Source organism: Vanacampus margaritifer, chromosome 10 (genome assembly GCF_051991255.1).
Source record: "Vanacampus margaritifer isolate UIUO_Vmar chromosome 10, RoL_Vmar_1.0, whole genome shotgun sequence".
Taxonomy (NCBI): Eukaryota; Metazoa; Chordata; class Actinopteri; order Syngnathiformes; family Syngnathidae; genus Vanacampus; species Vanacampus margaritifer.
In genome coordinates, this window is record NC_135441.1 from 24,319,499 (window position 1) to 24,335,737 (window position 16,239).

General features: G+C 39.6%; 1 protein-coding gene across 1 annotated transcript in view; it reads right to left on the reverse strand.

The window, feature by feature from the left end:
- fstl5 (follistatin-like 5) overlaps positions 1-11,310 on the reverse strand; it is a 92,710-nt gene extending 81,400 nt beyond the window's left edge. Inside the window, exon 1 of the mRNA XM_077577249.1 lies at positions 11,035-11,310. The gene's annotated coding sequence lies outside the window, so the exon portion shown is untranslated. The remainder of the gene's footprint in view (positions 1-11,034) is intronic.
- Between the last annotated feature and the right edge of the window lie 4,929 nt (positions 11,311-16,239).

Below are 16,239 nucleotides of genomic sequence, written 5' to 3' on the forward strand. Positions count from 1 at the left end.
TTTACATGATTATTTATTCATTTTTTTAAATTCAATTTCCTCTTCATCTTCAACAGCGACAACAATAATGCAAAGTTTTCTGGTGGTTGCTTGCGTAAAAAACCTTGTGAAAGTTCTCTGCTCGCCTGACCGACTTGCACCTTTATCAACCACCGCTCGCGTTCTATTTCCCGGCGTTGAGGTGCACCCCCCCCCCACCCCCGTCGGGATCGGCGCACGCAGCTGCTTCTTCTCCGCCTCGCTGGAGCCGCTAGCCGAGATAAAAGCGAGCCGGATTACTTTTTCCCTTCCGTATATCGTCTCCTGGCAGCGGCCCAATCAATCTCTTTGTGTTAAATGACTTATTAATGAAGCTGCTCTTGGGCTGGATACACACAAAAAACACTCACACATGTACACACACAAATAGTCTACTACAGGAGAACCGTTAAAGTTCGCCCCTGAGGCCGTATAATTTGAAATTCAACATTTCTAGGATTAACTGTGCTTTTTCTTTGGCTTTGGCAGGTCTGACCAGTCTCAACTAGGGCTGTCTTATTAACAGCACAGTGTACTGATAGGATCCCTGTTTAGGTTCAAATCACGTCCAAACACACAGGTGAGACCATTAGCCTCGGGTTAGTGCTTTCGTGGGGGCCTCGCGTTGTCCCTAAGGATGCCTAAAATGTAGAAGCCCCCCGGATCTCCTCGAAAGGAAGTTGTGCATTGAATGTTATCATCCAGTATTTGATTCTCATCGTCTCTCTGCATCTTTGAGCTCTTCTGGAGACTCATTCCCAACTGTTTTGTTATCATTTTTTTGTGTGATTTTTGTACCAAGTTCACTGTCATCGACTGTATTTCACAGACTCAACTGACTCACAGTTCAGTGACGTATAAATGATGTCAATTTGGTAACAAAATCTCTAGGACAAGATCATCTTTGATGGATTCCTGTGAATGAGCAAATTGGCTAAATTAGACTCGACTGCTTCAACCCGAAATGGAATTTTTTTTGTTGGTCTTCTCATGACAGATATGACTACCAAATTTCATGTTGCTTTGTGTAACCGGCTTTGGGGGTTGAATTTTGGAAGAATTCCAGGATGTGTTCACTTAAGTTGTTAACTTGGCTGCAATCCATTCATTGCCCACACGCAAAGACAAAAACTTAAGTTCTTGGCAGTTTTGGACCATCCACCCATTGTTCAAATTTGACTCTATTTAGAGTGGGACCAAATAGACTCAGTTTTAGAGTAATATTTACACTTGGAAGAGAGTAAAATAAAGAATTGACAAAATAAAATAAAAGTTGCACAAGGGTTGTGGAACGAACTCACAACCTTCAGCTTGCTCCCTGAGCCACGCAGCTCCTGCTGTGTGTTAGTATATAACTGGGAGGTCTTGGGTTCAAAGACTATAAAAATGGGACCCGCCCCACTTAGTTGGGTGTGACAATCTGTGGTACTTTAACTCGATTCAGATGGAATCTTCCTAACTTCCAAGTCAAAAAAACAATCTTTTTGGTCTCCTCTTGGAGACAAGCAAACAGTAGGAGGGGCATAGCTCAGGTGGTAGTGTCTCCCAAGCTGAAGGTCGTGAGTTTGTTCCCCAACCCTTGAAAGACTTTTATTATTTATTTTTTCAATTCTTTATTTTACTCTCTTCCAAGTGTAAATATTAGCCTACTCTAAAACTGAGTATTTGGTCCCACTCCAAATTTACTCTAAATAGAGTCAAATTGACTCTACAGAATTTACTGTGTACTAATCTGACAAAATTTCTTGAACAAGGTTGTCTTTCAGAATCATTGGAAATGGAAAGAGTGAGACTAAGATGGTCACTTTGAACCAGCATGGTGGACTGCCTGTTTCTTTTGGGGTATGTATTCTTGAGGATTTGTTGTGGGTTTACTCACAATAGAACTGCCTACCAAATTTCATGATGCTAAGTGAAACTGGCTTTGGGGGCAGAATTAAAAAAGGAAACAGAAAGAACATTTCCAGAATACACTACCATGAGTTATAAACTTGACTGCCAAGCTCTGCTTACAAGCAATCACAAAAATGTTAATGTTTCACAATTTTGCAATGTCCATCTGTCTCGTACACTGGTTCTCAACCACGGTCCTCGAGTACCCCTATCCAGTCTGTTTTCCATGTCTCCCATAGCCAACACAGCTGAGGATCGTTATCAGGCTTCATGCAGCTTCATTGCTAATAGGCTCATCGTTTGAAACACACCCGTGTTGGCTGTGGGAGACCTGGAAAACAGGCTGGATAGGGGTACTCGAGGACTGCGGTTGAGAACCACTGCTCTAGTTTATGTGGTTCAAAAATTTGGTAGCAATTGGAAAAATTATCTTGGACAAGTTTGTCTTTTTGAAGGGCTCCTGGAAATGGCAAACGCTACCCTAAAATGTCCGCTTCAACACAAAATGGCAGACTTCTTGTCTCTTCAGGCATGGCTTTTTGGGACTTTTTTGTGGATCTACTCATTATAGACATACCTACCAAATTTCATGTTCACACATTAGGACAAAAAAACATTGAAACCATCCCTATATAGTGTTGTCCGTCTGTCCAATTTAGTAGCAATCGTACACATTTTCGTCACTGTGGGTTTCTTTGAAGGACTCCTGGAAATGGTCAAAATGACCTGAAAATGACCGCCTTCAAAGCAAAATGGCAGACTTCTTGTGTCTTTTCTGTCAGGGCTTCTTGAGACATTTTCGGGCTTGTCCTCGTGATTGAAATGCTTATTAAATGTCACGTTGTTCCGTCAAACTGGCTTCAGGGGCTGCTTTTTCCAAAAACCTCTGAGTGCCAATTTTTCTTTGCACACAGCGTGCTGAGGCTCAAATGAATCTTGTTCAAATTTGAAGGGATTAACTCATAATGTCAGCACAAGATTAATTTGCAGTAATATCCCATCCAACTTGCTACTGTCCTTTTTTCAGTGCAACCTATTTTTCTCTGTCCTCTACACTCAGCAGTCTGCCAATTCTCCCCAATTAGAACCCATGAAATGTTTCCCCATTTTATTAAAATTGTTGTCCAATGTTCATTTTGGCTCATGCTCAAATCTTGCATGTTAGAGTTGGTGTCACTGAGGGTTCTATTTTTGTCTAGTCTAGTTTTCCCATCTTAGTTTTCTATTAAATGACCTGACAGTTTGGTGACAGTAAGTGACTTGACACTAGACGTTAGACCAGGTGAAACATGGTCTAAATTGTGGCGCATGTAGTTTACAAAGTGATTTTGGTGGATTTGATAGAAGCACAGGCAGATCGATTCTGTGCTGCGCTGAAATGTGTGCTAGATGTCATCGTAAAACAGTATGCATCGAATCCTTGTCGAAATAAATTCAAGTTTTAATTTAAGTTTGAAAACTACTGGCTGGTTTAGTGGAAGGCAAGCATGGTCAAGGCTGGTCCCGCACCTTAATGGCCTTGTCAGACCCCCTCGTGGCTGAGTGTGTCAACATGGTGGAGGGCACGGGGCGGGAGAAACCTTGTGTTTCTGCCAAGTGTCCTACTACAGCGTATACTGATGACGCATACAATAAATCTGGCTTTCTCAGACTTATTACACGGAAGGATTTTTTTTTTTTCAAATACAACCTTTTAATCGTAATGTAACGTGTACCCCTAAATGCTATTGGAATTAAAAAGGTGCCTATTTTCTCTCTCTCCAAAAAAAGGATGTTTTGACACTAGGGGTGTCAAGCGAATTTTTTTTTTATTGTAATTACCTAATTTGCTCCCAAGAACGTATAAATACGTTCTATTCAAAATGTTTTAAGTGTGACTTTGATACAGACCCTCAACTGCAAAGAACGGTTGAAGAAATGGTAGTTATTACGCAAAAGGCCAGAAGGTGGCAGCAGAGCATAGGAAATGAACCAGGACCAAACCTCAAATACTCAGAAAGAAACACGCCTTTGTCTCGCTGAGAACGCCGTCCGTCCACTCGGAAAATCATCGGAGGCTCATTAGCGCTTATTGAGTGGCGTGAACTTTCGTTACCCTGACCGCATTCTCATTTACACCCACCACCTTCCTCTGAAGCCTCAATGGCGACACAGCCAGTGCGTGTGAGGGGGACTTGACTTCACCCCAAGTGAGAATCACACACGAAACTGGAGTCCATTGATTTAACTCATTCACTCCCAGTCATTTTCACTGAAGCAACCCCCTTTGGCTGTTTAACTGGTTTTTGTCTTATTTTGCAAGGCCCACAGAATATCGTGTTCTATTGCTATAAAAATACGGAAACTACCAAAAGAAACATTAGAGTCTCTTCTTTCATCAGGGAAAAAAAGTACATTTGTATCTGTTTCGGCTTTGCAGCAATTAGCATTAGAATATAGCTTCGTTAGTTTCATTAATATTCACATTCCTGGTGAAAACATTGACAAAAAGAACTCGTTGCAACATGGCCCTTGCTGATCTCTTATACTCTGCTGCCAAAGCTGCTGGCCGTTTGTTGTAATAACTACCATTGCTTTAAGCCAGCTCTTCATGCTAGAAGCTGCATCAAAGCCCTCTGTATAAACAAACAACGTATAAATATGTTTTTGGGAGTGAAGGACAAAGTATTAAAAAAAAAACGTGTTTACACATTTTGGGGTTTGAATGAGTTAAACGGGACATATATTTAGGAAATGTGACAAAAATAAAAATTATTTTTTGTATACAAAGTGTGAAATTAAACAACCAAGTAAAACAAACAACAAAGCCTATTCCTGAAATAATTTAGCAAAGATGTGAGGATGGAATGAAACAGCTGCAACGTAGGAGAAGGTGGAACGTAAGAAAGCTCGAGGGCTGAGGCGACGGGGGGTCTCGCTCATCAAACCCGTACATGCATGCACGAGCGCGTACCCCTCGCGTGACTCTCCCGCCAGGTTAGCTCAAAGCTATTATACACGGGATGATGATTCATGACGGCTTCTCTATCTGCGGTGTGTTAGCACAGCGACGCTCTGCGTGTGTTTGGTCCAAACATGGCGCATACCCGCAAGGGTGTTACACCACCTGACCGTTCCTCAACATGGACCAGCAGACTTACAACAAATGAGGGTCAGCAATTCCCCCGGGGCAGTCAAAGGTGGCGTGAAACTTAAAAAGTTTGGCAACAGTTGAAGAAATCACAAGTGAGTTGTCAAATATTTGCAGCCTTTTTGGAATGGAGTACGGAGCTCTTCAACCAGTATTGATCTTTTTTTAGCCCTCTGGGGCCACCGTACTTTAGTCTTGTTTGCAAAAGTAGGCCAGTGTAAGGCCAAGCTTTATTTTGCCTCTGAACATTTCACACCCCATAAAATTTTGATTGCAACTAATTGCTCAAAATGTGGCGTTAACCTAAAGCCTGTATTTTTGTAGTATGGAATCACTTCCAACTATTTTTTTTTCTTTTGAAAAACTACAATTTTGAACTGGGGTCAACCACAACATTCTGGCCATTGTAATATAAAAATATTCCTATTAGATCATCTTGTTCTAGATGTATGTTGTTGTTCTTTTACATTTGAAAATTACACAACCACTAAAATTTTTCCGGTTTCTGGCCAATATTTGTAATCTAAATCATGATTGTTTTTTGTTTGTGTTTCTTTTTAAAATATTACCATTAAATCCATTTCTGGGATTATTTTTTCTTCTTTTTCGTATTTTGCACCCCCTATTTTATTTTTATTTTTTTACTTGGGTCGACTGCAATTAACTGGCCAAAAGTTTCATCTTAACAGAATTTTTATGAAATAAAACAACTTTACTAAGAATATTCCCAGAAAATCAATCATCTTCTGAAATTTTGCACCCTCTAACATTTCTCACCCTTGACCAAAGTCAGACAAAACTTCCCTAAAGTCTTCTAAATGATCATATTGCAGGCCACTGGATCTCATTAAACAGGAGTTCCTTATGTTTCGATGTCTTTAATTTGTGGACAACAGCAGTCGTGTGGGCCTGTTCCGAACCTCAGCCTGCATTCATGTGTCAGTTTTTTGTCGTTATTACCAAAACAAAAGATGTTGTTTACCGCCAGCTCGCGGTTTCAAGCTGTTCAAGTGCTTTGTGAAAGATTTATTAGTCATGAGAGGAAATATGGTCCAACAGCAACATTCTCCGCAGAGCATTTTCTGCTTACTCCACCGTGAAATGAAAATCTTATGGATGCGCCATAAAAAATCAAAATAAAAAAAACAAGGAAACAACAAGAATGTTCAATTTAAAAAGCTTTTAGTGTGACAATTGGATTACTGGTCCCAGTGACCTGCAGATGCATAAAAAGCATAATGTGGTGGCATCGTGAAAATGTCAACGTTTAAAATATGTAAGATGAGCATACGGTGTGAAATTGCTTCATTTCTTAGTCATTATCATAAATCACTAGTGTGAGAGCGTTGGCGTCACCAAAAACACTTCTGGAATGTTGTGAAAATTCAGCGCCAGAGGACGGTTTCACTTCTCAATATGGAATTTGGTACGCATGCATAACATGAGTAAGCCCACAAAAAAGTCTCATGCCGGGAAGTCGGCCATTTCATTCAAAAAGGCTAGTTTACGTTCGCTTCGTTTATTTCCAGTAGTAGGGTTGGACCGATTATCGGCCGAGTCGATTATCGCGGCGATATTTGGCATTTTGACAATCATATCAACATCTGCCTTTTCACGAATAAAAGCCGATAAAGCTGGTATCTCACTGAGTGGTCAATGCTTGCGAACGTAGCAAATTTTTTGAAAATTTGCAAAATTCTAGTTTTTATCAGGATACAATTTTTACTTGACATTTTGAACATATTCAGACAATTTTTCACTGTCTGTCTTTTGAAACCGTTTACGAACCCTGACTGAAACCCAAAATTAGCTACATTCACATGCATTTGTTGCTCAGTGAGATACAAGGAACTTTAATTTATGGAATTATTATTATTATTATATTATTATTATTAATATTATTAATTTAATTTATTTATTTATTTTAATTTCCTTTTATAAAAATGATGCTCTTCTTCATATTTGTAGGGGTCCTTCAAATTAGTTTTAAATTGTGTTCGATTGTTTCCCAATTTGAACCATGTATACGAGACATAACATTCCAAAAAGTTTCAGACCTGGCAGAGCACAGCGGCAAAGTTTAAAGACTCGGCATAAAACACGCAACTCCAATAACTCGACTCTGCAAAAAAAAAGCCAGACCAAACCCGTTTGTCAAAAGCTTCATAGTCATAGAAATGCAAATTGTGTCACTACTGGCAGCTTTAATTATGTTTCCTCCACTTGTGGATTTCCCACATCCACACATTCGCCGGCGTTTCTAGCCTTGGCACGCGCGCACGTAAGGGGGGGAACGGCGCACTCATTACAGCTGAAACGACTCCAGCGGTGCAACTTTGTGCACTTTTTAATAGGCCCGCAGAGTTGTGTTTACACACTTATTTGCTGGAAGAATTGTCCCTGCAGACCTTTTACCTGGACACTCTGTGCTCACCAGCAGAGCATCAAAAGCATTTAATTGGATGATTAGCATGTAAATATGATATTAATTGGACGGAATCTCTCAAAAGCGCAGTCCGTTGCCTCTCAGTTATTTCTCTCTTTCGCGTGCTTGTCAGGGTTCTGTTTTTGGTGTGTTGTGCCATCCAACCAACTGATAGGGGTGCAAGAGGGTCTCTCCTAGCTTGGCTGTGAGATTCAGTTGAGTAAATGACTAACAGATCCCTGAAGATGGCAGTGAGATGAGGACATGTCAGTTTGTCACATGGAGAACGAGGGAGAGAAGACAAATGCCAACATGTTGCAAAATGGACACGTTTCGGCAGCTCACACTCGCAGTGTGTGCATGGAACAGCGTATGTGTCGCGGTGTGTAGTGTAAAGTGTGTGTCATGTAAAAAAGCAATAGACATTCAACTCTAGTCATACAGTGAATCTGCGTCGCTCTTCATTATCTATGAATTATTTTGCCAGCAAAATTTTTTTTTCAGTTCCGCTTTTATTGTTTCATAGCTTTAGTGTCAAAATAGAAATTAAAATATATATATATATATATATATATAAATAAATAACATATTAGCATCAATCACTGTTCTGTTTGACCTCATAAAAAGTTTTCTCCACTTTTTGGCCCAAAACAGGTCTTTTTGGTGAAGCCAACCGATGTTTTCTACTGCTGATTACTATAGCAGTGGTTCTCAAATGGGGGTACGTGTACCCCTGGTGGTATGTGAAGGCACTCCAGGGGGTACGTGAGATTTTAAAATATATTTTAAAAGTATATGTAAATATTTCTAAAAAATATAATAATAATATATTTTATATTCAGTATGATATTAAATTTTGATGTCCACTCCTTAGAAACTGTGATGTCATTTTTAGTTGACATCAAGTGACAAAATGGCCGCCCCCTGAGATGTATAAAAACTAGGGGTGTCAAAATGAGTGTGTTAATTTTGAGTTAATTTAAAGTTCCGTTAACGCCACAAATGTTTTTAAATACGCGATTAATGACCGCCCCTAATCGAAAAGCCTGTACTGGGGGAATTCCTGTCGCAGCGCAGCAGACACGTCCACGTAAAATTTAGTGGCAATACATTTCATAACAATGCATATATTTGTGGAGACTGGGGTATTTTACAATTTAAAAAATGTGCAGAATTTCACAAGTAACTTCATGTTAAAGATGATGGCTCTCAATTCGAAAAGAAAAATGCACTGAGCTGTCACCATTGTCTTACAAATGCAATTATGCCATCTAGTGGCAGAAATATGACCTCAACACAAATCAACATCTCACTCGTTTTTTACAGTACAGTACATCTTTTTAGTTTTAAATCAATTTTATGAATTATTATGGAATTACCGTATCAATTACTAAAAGATGCAGCCATATTTCTATTAGTTTAACTCTTTTTTTTCCCCCCCCATTTTTATGTTAAGAAGAGTATGAGTATAGAGTATGCGATTAATTGTGAGTTAACTATTAAAGTTATGCGATTAATTAAGATTCAAAAAAATTATCGCCTGACGCGCCAAATAAAAACGGGTGTATTTGGTGAACACACGATTAATCCGAATGCCATATTTAGACTAGTGGGCACGCACAGAACAGGATATTTTTGACTTGACTATAGCTTGTGTGAGTTGTTTTAAATTGTGGAAAGAAATGCACAACCTTAAATGCAACATCTCATCCATTTGCTTCCGGAGGCAAACAAAGAAAAGAGAACGAAGTGTTGTTGCTCCTTTGTGTGTTTACTGTGCGCTCGTTACAAGCATCTGTCTTGCGCTGTTACGTTCGAAGGTCGTATTTCCTCCTCGTTCTTGTTTAGAGGATCAATCCTAGTCCGAGGCTTTTTGTCTTCAAACGAATTTCTGAAGCGTGACCTCCCTCACTCCACTCCGAGATGAAACTCGAACTTGTTATTTCCAAAAACGTGTTTAATAGAGACGGCCGAACAAGGCTTGTTTTTCACGTCAAGGATGGCTGAACTCCTGCTCCGTGTCGGGGCTCTTATTTTTTGTTTTTTGGCAGATGGAAGAGAGACTAAATGAGGTTCATCAATTGCTACTCGCTGCTGCTAAAACATGCACCATCAAATGGCAGGTGTGTGTGGAAATTCAACAAGGGGCGTGATTTACAAAGTTGCCAAGTAGCAGGCGCTAAATGTGTTTTCTCTCTAACAGTGATTCTCAGAGTAGTACTAGTGCCACTAGTGGTACTCGGGTTCACTCTTGTGGTACTTGAAATAAATACTGACAGCACAGTTCAGTTGTATTTAACTATATTTAGGCCCAGTGTTAATGTTACTGTACATTGTGTTCCAATGACTTGGAATAATATTATCAGGGATTCTGCAGGTATTAGAAAATCTAATTTAATGCTGTATTTAAACGTCATCTATTGCACAGGTCTTACTGCATATACACGCACATGCACACATAATATATTAGAGCTGTCAGTTGATTATAATTTTAAATTGTAATTAATTGCATCTTTTCCAGTTACTTTGTGATTAATCGCAAATTAATTGCACGTTATAGCTGTGCTAAATGTACAATGAAATAATTCTCAAATTTTTCATACTCTTGCTAATTAACATAAAAGTGGGCAAATATGGTCACCAAATACAAATATGGTTGTATCTATTAGATCATTGAAACTGTAATTTTATAGTAAGTAATTTAATACTATTTGAAGTTATAAAGGTATACTAAAGTCAAAAAGAGTGTGAAGTTATAGATTTGTGTTGAGGTAATTTTCTGCCACTAGATGGCATTAGCTGCTTATTTTAGACGTTGGTGACAGAAACAGTACATTTTTGTTTTCAAATTCTGAGCAATTACTATTTGGAACATGAATCAACTTGTAAATATAAAGTACAATATCAAAGAGAGCTTCTTCTTTTTTTTTTATTGCTAACGTTTTTGTCGTTTCGGAGACTGGAAGAGAATTAATGATAGGCTATTTCCATTCATTTCAGCGGTGAAAGATGATTTGAGAGCTGAATGTTTTAAGTTATGAGCATAATCACGGAACCAATTTCCAATCTCAAGGTACCCACTGTATGTAATTCATTATGACCCTTGTAGGACTTCCATAGGGCGTATGTTTTTGTCCAGGAGAAGTTAATCTGCTTTCAACTACACACACACTTCAACTACCATCTGCTGCAATGACTAAAATGCTCCGGAAACGTGGCACCATATGACATCATCAAAACAATCAAGTGACCCCGTAAAACACACACATGCACTCACATGCTGAAACAAACGCACCCGGCAGACATATCGCCCTCAAAAAACAAGATCAAAACAAAAGTCTTAATTCCTGTGCGGCAAAACGGTGTCACTCAAGGATTATAGCCGCCACCCACCCCCCACCCTCACACACACAGACACGCACAAAGTATTTGCTTGATAAATGAAGGCAGAGGTTCCACATGTATCACACGCATCAGATTATTTGGATTAAAAACAGATCAAACTTACTTCTAAGCATAGAGGACTGCAAAACAAGTCAAATAAAAAGAATGAAAAAAACATCTTTACCTGTTTGTGTCCACGCGTGGAGAATTCAGAAAAATAAATAATCCACACACGCAAAATTAAAAAAAGAAGTGCAAGTGAGCACTTCCAACAATCCAAAAGGTAATTCCCAGTAACGATACGAGTGTCACAACGGAGCTCCGTGCAGCGTGCTAGCGGCTGGACAGCTCCCAGCGAGATTACAAGCAGCACGGATGTTGCGATCTTACCTCGGCCGCGCGCCGCTCGCATGTGCGCCAGCGAGCTGGGAGACGCCGAGCTCACCTCCACTCGCGTGCACACCCCCACCGGCGGGATTTGCACCGAGTCACGAGGTGGTGGGGGAGGGAGTGATGAGGGGAACAGGGAGCCAATCACAAGTAGGCGACACAAGCCGATCAGGCTAACTGTCCTTGAGCAGGATGCTGCGAGAGAGGAATGAAACGGTTGGATTAGACATGACTTGAAATCAATTCGATTGTAGCCACAAAACTGATGTGAAGTGTACACAAAATGCTAAATTGTGGCCACAAATTCAGGCACTGAGAACAAGAGTAAGCTCACACTTAAATAAAAAATAAGGAAAAAAAAGGTTGTTTGTATACCCCAATCTCTAGGTAGCTGTGGGTTTTGAGCAGGTTGGGTTACTTTTACCCAAGGTTGGGTTAGTTATTTTGAACAACAGGGCCGGTGGAAGATTAATGCCATTTCACCCAAATTTGATTACTTTTGACCCAGCAGTTTTAAGAGCGCTTATTCCATTTTAGATTAATACTGATCAAAATCCAGGTTTAGTTCCAATTTGATTCTAGGGGACAGCCCATTATTGTACTGAACATTTTTGAACATCCATCAGTGAAACAATGGGCTAACGTCCCAAAAAGTGAGGTTCAGAGATCACTAGCCGTTTCAGAAAGTCAGTAGTGCTTTATCTTGATAAAATATTAGTTAGCATCTTTCATGAAATTTTGCTAGATTTGACAGATGGTTGGATTTAGCCCAATTTAGCACTAAATTGGAATTTCTTTTATGCAATCTAGATCAGTGTTCCCCAACCACCAGTCCGTGGACCGGTATACCGGGTCACCCAAAAAAAAAAAGCATCTATTCATTTTTTAAAATATTTTTTTATATATTTTCCAGAAAAAAAAGTTGTTGTTACGACAATAAAGTCCAAACAACCATTCCTTACCTGCGGACAAAACAAACAACTGATTGTTTTTCTCTTCCCATTTGAACAGACGGGCTATTGTTCAATGGGCTTCCTCACAGTCAAATGCAAATGAATGCAAGTTATGGAGGACAAATAAGGAGGAGGAGGAAGAGAAGGAGGAGAAGGAGCCCCCTTGACATTCCGTGCACGCGTGTAGAAGATGACGCGGTGGCATCTGGGCTTATAAACCAGCGGCAAGTACATGTCGCGCGCCGCTAGTACATCAAGTGAAGCGTTAATGTGCCGCATGCTAATTGAAGGAGATGTTATGCAAAGTTGATGCTGACATTTTGTGTGTGTGTGTGTGTGTGTGTGTGTGTGTGGTGAAGATTTCTCGGCGAGCAGGTTTACATGTCACCTTTTATTAGGGTTTTAATCCACAGTAGTGTTTCAAGACACGGTTCTGGTTTCAGACTACACTCTTTAAACTGCTGGGTCAAAAGTAATCTAAATTGGGTGAAAGAGCTAAAACGGCACAGGGTCCGAGCCAATGTTTGGTTTATTTATACCCAGTGCATTGGGTTGAAAATTTCACCCAGCCTCAAAATCAAAATAATTAACTCAACCTTGAGAAAAAGTAATCAAATCTTAAAACCCACAGATACGCAGTGAGTGGGTTAGGAAAACAACCCAGCGTTGTTTAGTGGATTCAGAACAGGGCTATGATTTTAAGCCTGGGTTAGGGTTTCAAATTAAGGTTTCAAGTCAAGGTTAGGGTTTCAACGTTATTATAGCAAACTGAGCCAGACAATGGTGAAGCGTAATGGTGTTCCATGGAGTTTTTTTTTATTCCTTCCTTTTTTCATTTGACACATCATAAGAGCTATACCACAAATAATAATCATAAATGAAAGTCCTTAAAAATTGTCAAGTATACCTTCAACACAACTTTTAGTCATACATGTGAACAAGTTATCCAAAGCAGAAAGCTAGCAGCATTAATTAACCACTAATGAGAAGCTATCATTAGCTTAACTTCAATGGAAAATAACATACCAAAAAAACACAATAAAACAAATAAAACAACACAAAATACCTTGTCCACATCCCAGCTAGGTGCTTAGACAGCAACAAGTTGAATCACGGACCATTTTTCTTTTTTCTTGTTAGCGTCTTTCAGTTAGGTGTAAAGACAGCGCTAATGGATAGCACTTCCTGGACTGCCGGAAATGCGCCAAAATAAAAGCACATAACGTAAAAAATACGACTTGAAAATTAAAGCAGGGAGGGAACAGAATGTTGAGAATTAGAAATCTGAAAGCTTGTCAAATTGATAAAGAGAGTCTTTTATGAGTTTGTTACAGTTATGGTTGCAAAGTAAACAAATTAGTGTCAAAACAAGGTTGGCATTTCAAATTGGGGTTTGAAGACAGGATTACGGTGTCAAAGGAGTGTTTCAAGCCAAGGTTGGGGTTTCAACTATTGTCACGCAAGACCTCATCTTTTGGCCGTCTTTCTAAATATACTTAGTACATTTGGTTTTCTCCACTGGCATGTTCCAACGCGGCTGAGTGTTTTGCATTTGGGAGCGTTTCCTTCTTCAGTGGACCAGCGAAAAGTCGGCGCTAATGGAATAACTCACCAGGGCATCCATAATGCAGCAGCCATTTAACTGAAAGCTTTTGTCTACGCCCTCGTATCAAGCACCACTACACTAATGCCACAAAGTACCAAAAATGCAACCGGCTACATGGAAACACGCTGCTTTTCACTTAACGTGGGAGGCAAAATTTACCAAATTTACAAAAATTACAGTTTTGAGCCTGAGGTAGCAAGGATTAGCATTTCAAGCAGGGGTTTTGGTTTCAAAGCAGAGTTTCAATCAAAATTAGGGTTTCAGGTTGGGGTGTAACTCTAGAGTTACGGTTTTATCAAAGGATTACGCTTTTAAATTTAAAAAAAAAAAGAGCCAATTTAGGGTATCAAATGGGATTACGGTTTAATTCATCCAGATTTACAGTATCAAAGTAAGGTTTAGGCTATGTTTTCAATACAAGATCAAGGTAGGGTTCAGGTTTTATCTTGTGTTTTGAAGCCTAGATTAAGGATTTTAAACTGGGTTTCAAGCATGGATTATGGTTTTAAGCAATGATTTGGGCTTCATATTAGGGTTTCGATTCTCCAGAGCAGGGTTGCAGCATGGGTTTAAATTCGGAGTTTTGGTGTCTGGTTAGGGTTTTATTCCAGAGTTATGGTTTCTAAAACAGGGATAGGGTTTTAAATTAGGGTCTTTAACCTGGGTTTCAAATAAGGGTGGTGTTTCAATCATTCAGAAATTGGGTTTCAAAGAAGAGTTTCAAAACAGGGTTAGGGTGTCAAACAAGGGTTAAGGTTTCAACATTCGACATGTTTATTGTTTCAAACAAAGGTTAGGAGTTCAAATTGGGATTTCAAGCCAGTTACAGCAAGAAAATTAAATAAAAATAGAGCTTCAATAATTCTGGTTTGGCGTTTCAGTTTAGAGTTAGAGTTTTAGAATAAGTTTCAGTCTTCCAGAGTTAGGGTATCAAGGTAAGATTTCGATACAGGTAAGGTTCAGGTGTAGGCTTGCACACACTAAAGAATGACTATAAATTGATTGAACTTTGCTTTGATTAAACGTGAACATCTGCGCTCCCCCCTGACTGCGATCAAACACTTCTAACAGAAGGACAAAAGAGCAACGCACATCAACGCTGATCCAACGTGTTGGACAAACGAGCGTTGTAACCTTGTGAAGTGCGCTTAGTCATACATACGGTGCTTCCCAAAGGGGGTGTACTTGGACTGGTCGCAGCGGGAGAGAAACAACCCCAAAGAGAAACTTTGCTTTGAGGTGAAAAGACGTGGTAACCATGAGTTATTAAAAAAAAGTCAGCAGGGGGTGAAAACTTAACAAGCTATGCTAACAGTAGCGCTGGCACTACGTGATAATAAATCAAGGTGTTGTGGACATTAGCATGAAAATTGGGGAAAGGATTGATTGTTTGTGACAGATCAATGCATTTCTGCTCCCAATGTTGACTTTTGGGGTGTAGACATAGCTAGCGATAGCTAGCTAGCTAACTGCACATTTTAGTTGTGTATATATATATATATATGGGCCTAGTAACTTGCAATGGCGCTGGGCAACTGCTAATGTAAACAAAGGCGCTAAAGTTTCTTTTTAGTGGTGGAGGGTCGGCTCATATAGAGGACCAAAACAAAAAATAAATAAAATAAAAATAAAAAAAAGACTAAATAAATGAATAAAAGTGAAAATAAAAAAATGGATATTAAAAAATATATTTCGAAAATTAAATCCCAAAAAAATAAATATAAATGGAAATAAAAACTATATATATATATATCACATTTTCAAACTAATATTGTTCATTTTTGCAATTTTGAGAACTGATGGTCATGATGATGATCACATCGGGATAATCCCCGGCGCTGGAGAGGCGTCTCTGCGGACCTTTCCAACCGGCATTGATATGCATGCCTGCATCCTGTCCATATTGCCATCAGATCTCATTATGCAAAGCAAACGAACATGGCAGCTTCAGCACGGACTTGGCCTCAGTGGGGGGGCCGAGGGCGAGGGTTATCTTTCATAGCAAACGACTGTGTGATGACAAGCCTCGTCCGGTTTGGATTAGCATCCCCGGTGGGCTAGCGGAGGCTGCGCTAATGTTGTTTTCAGAGACTGTTGTGTAAATATTGACATTTAGAAGCGTGACAGAGAAGAAATGTCTTGATGATGGAGGTCAGGATGAGACATTAGGATTCCCATTGCTATACTGATTCCCAAACTGGAAAATCATCTTTTAGGTGTAACAAAAAACGAACATTTAAGACTAGAAAAACCCCAGTGACAAACCATCGTAGCCTTCAGAGTAGAATATTATCTTTTATAGCATGATACTGCCAATAGCTCCAAAACTTTTGGGCAGGACCAGAGTGTGATTAGGGGTTTGAGTGGTCGGGGTACAAGAGTGGTAAGATTTAGGTGTTGCTGGGACATAAGACTGCATTTTTGCTTTTACTAGGCAATA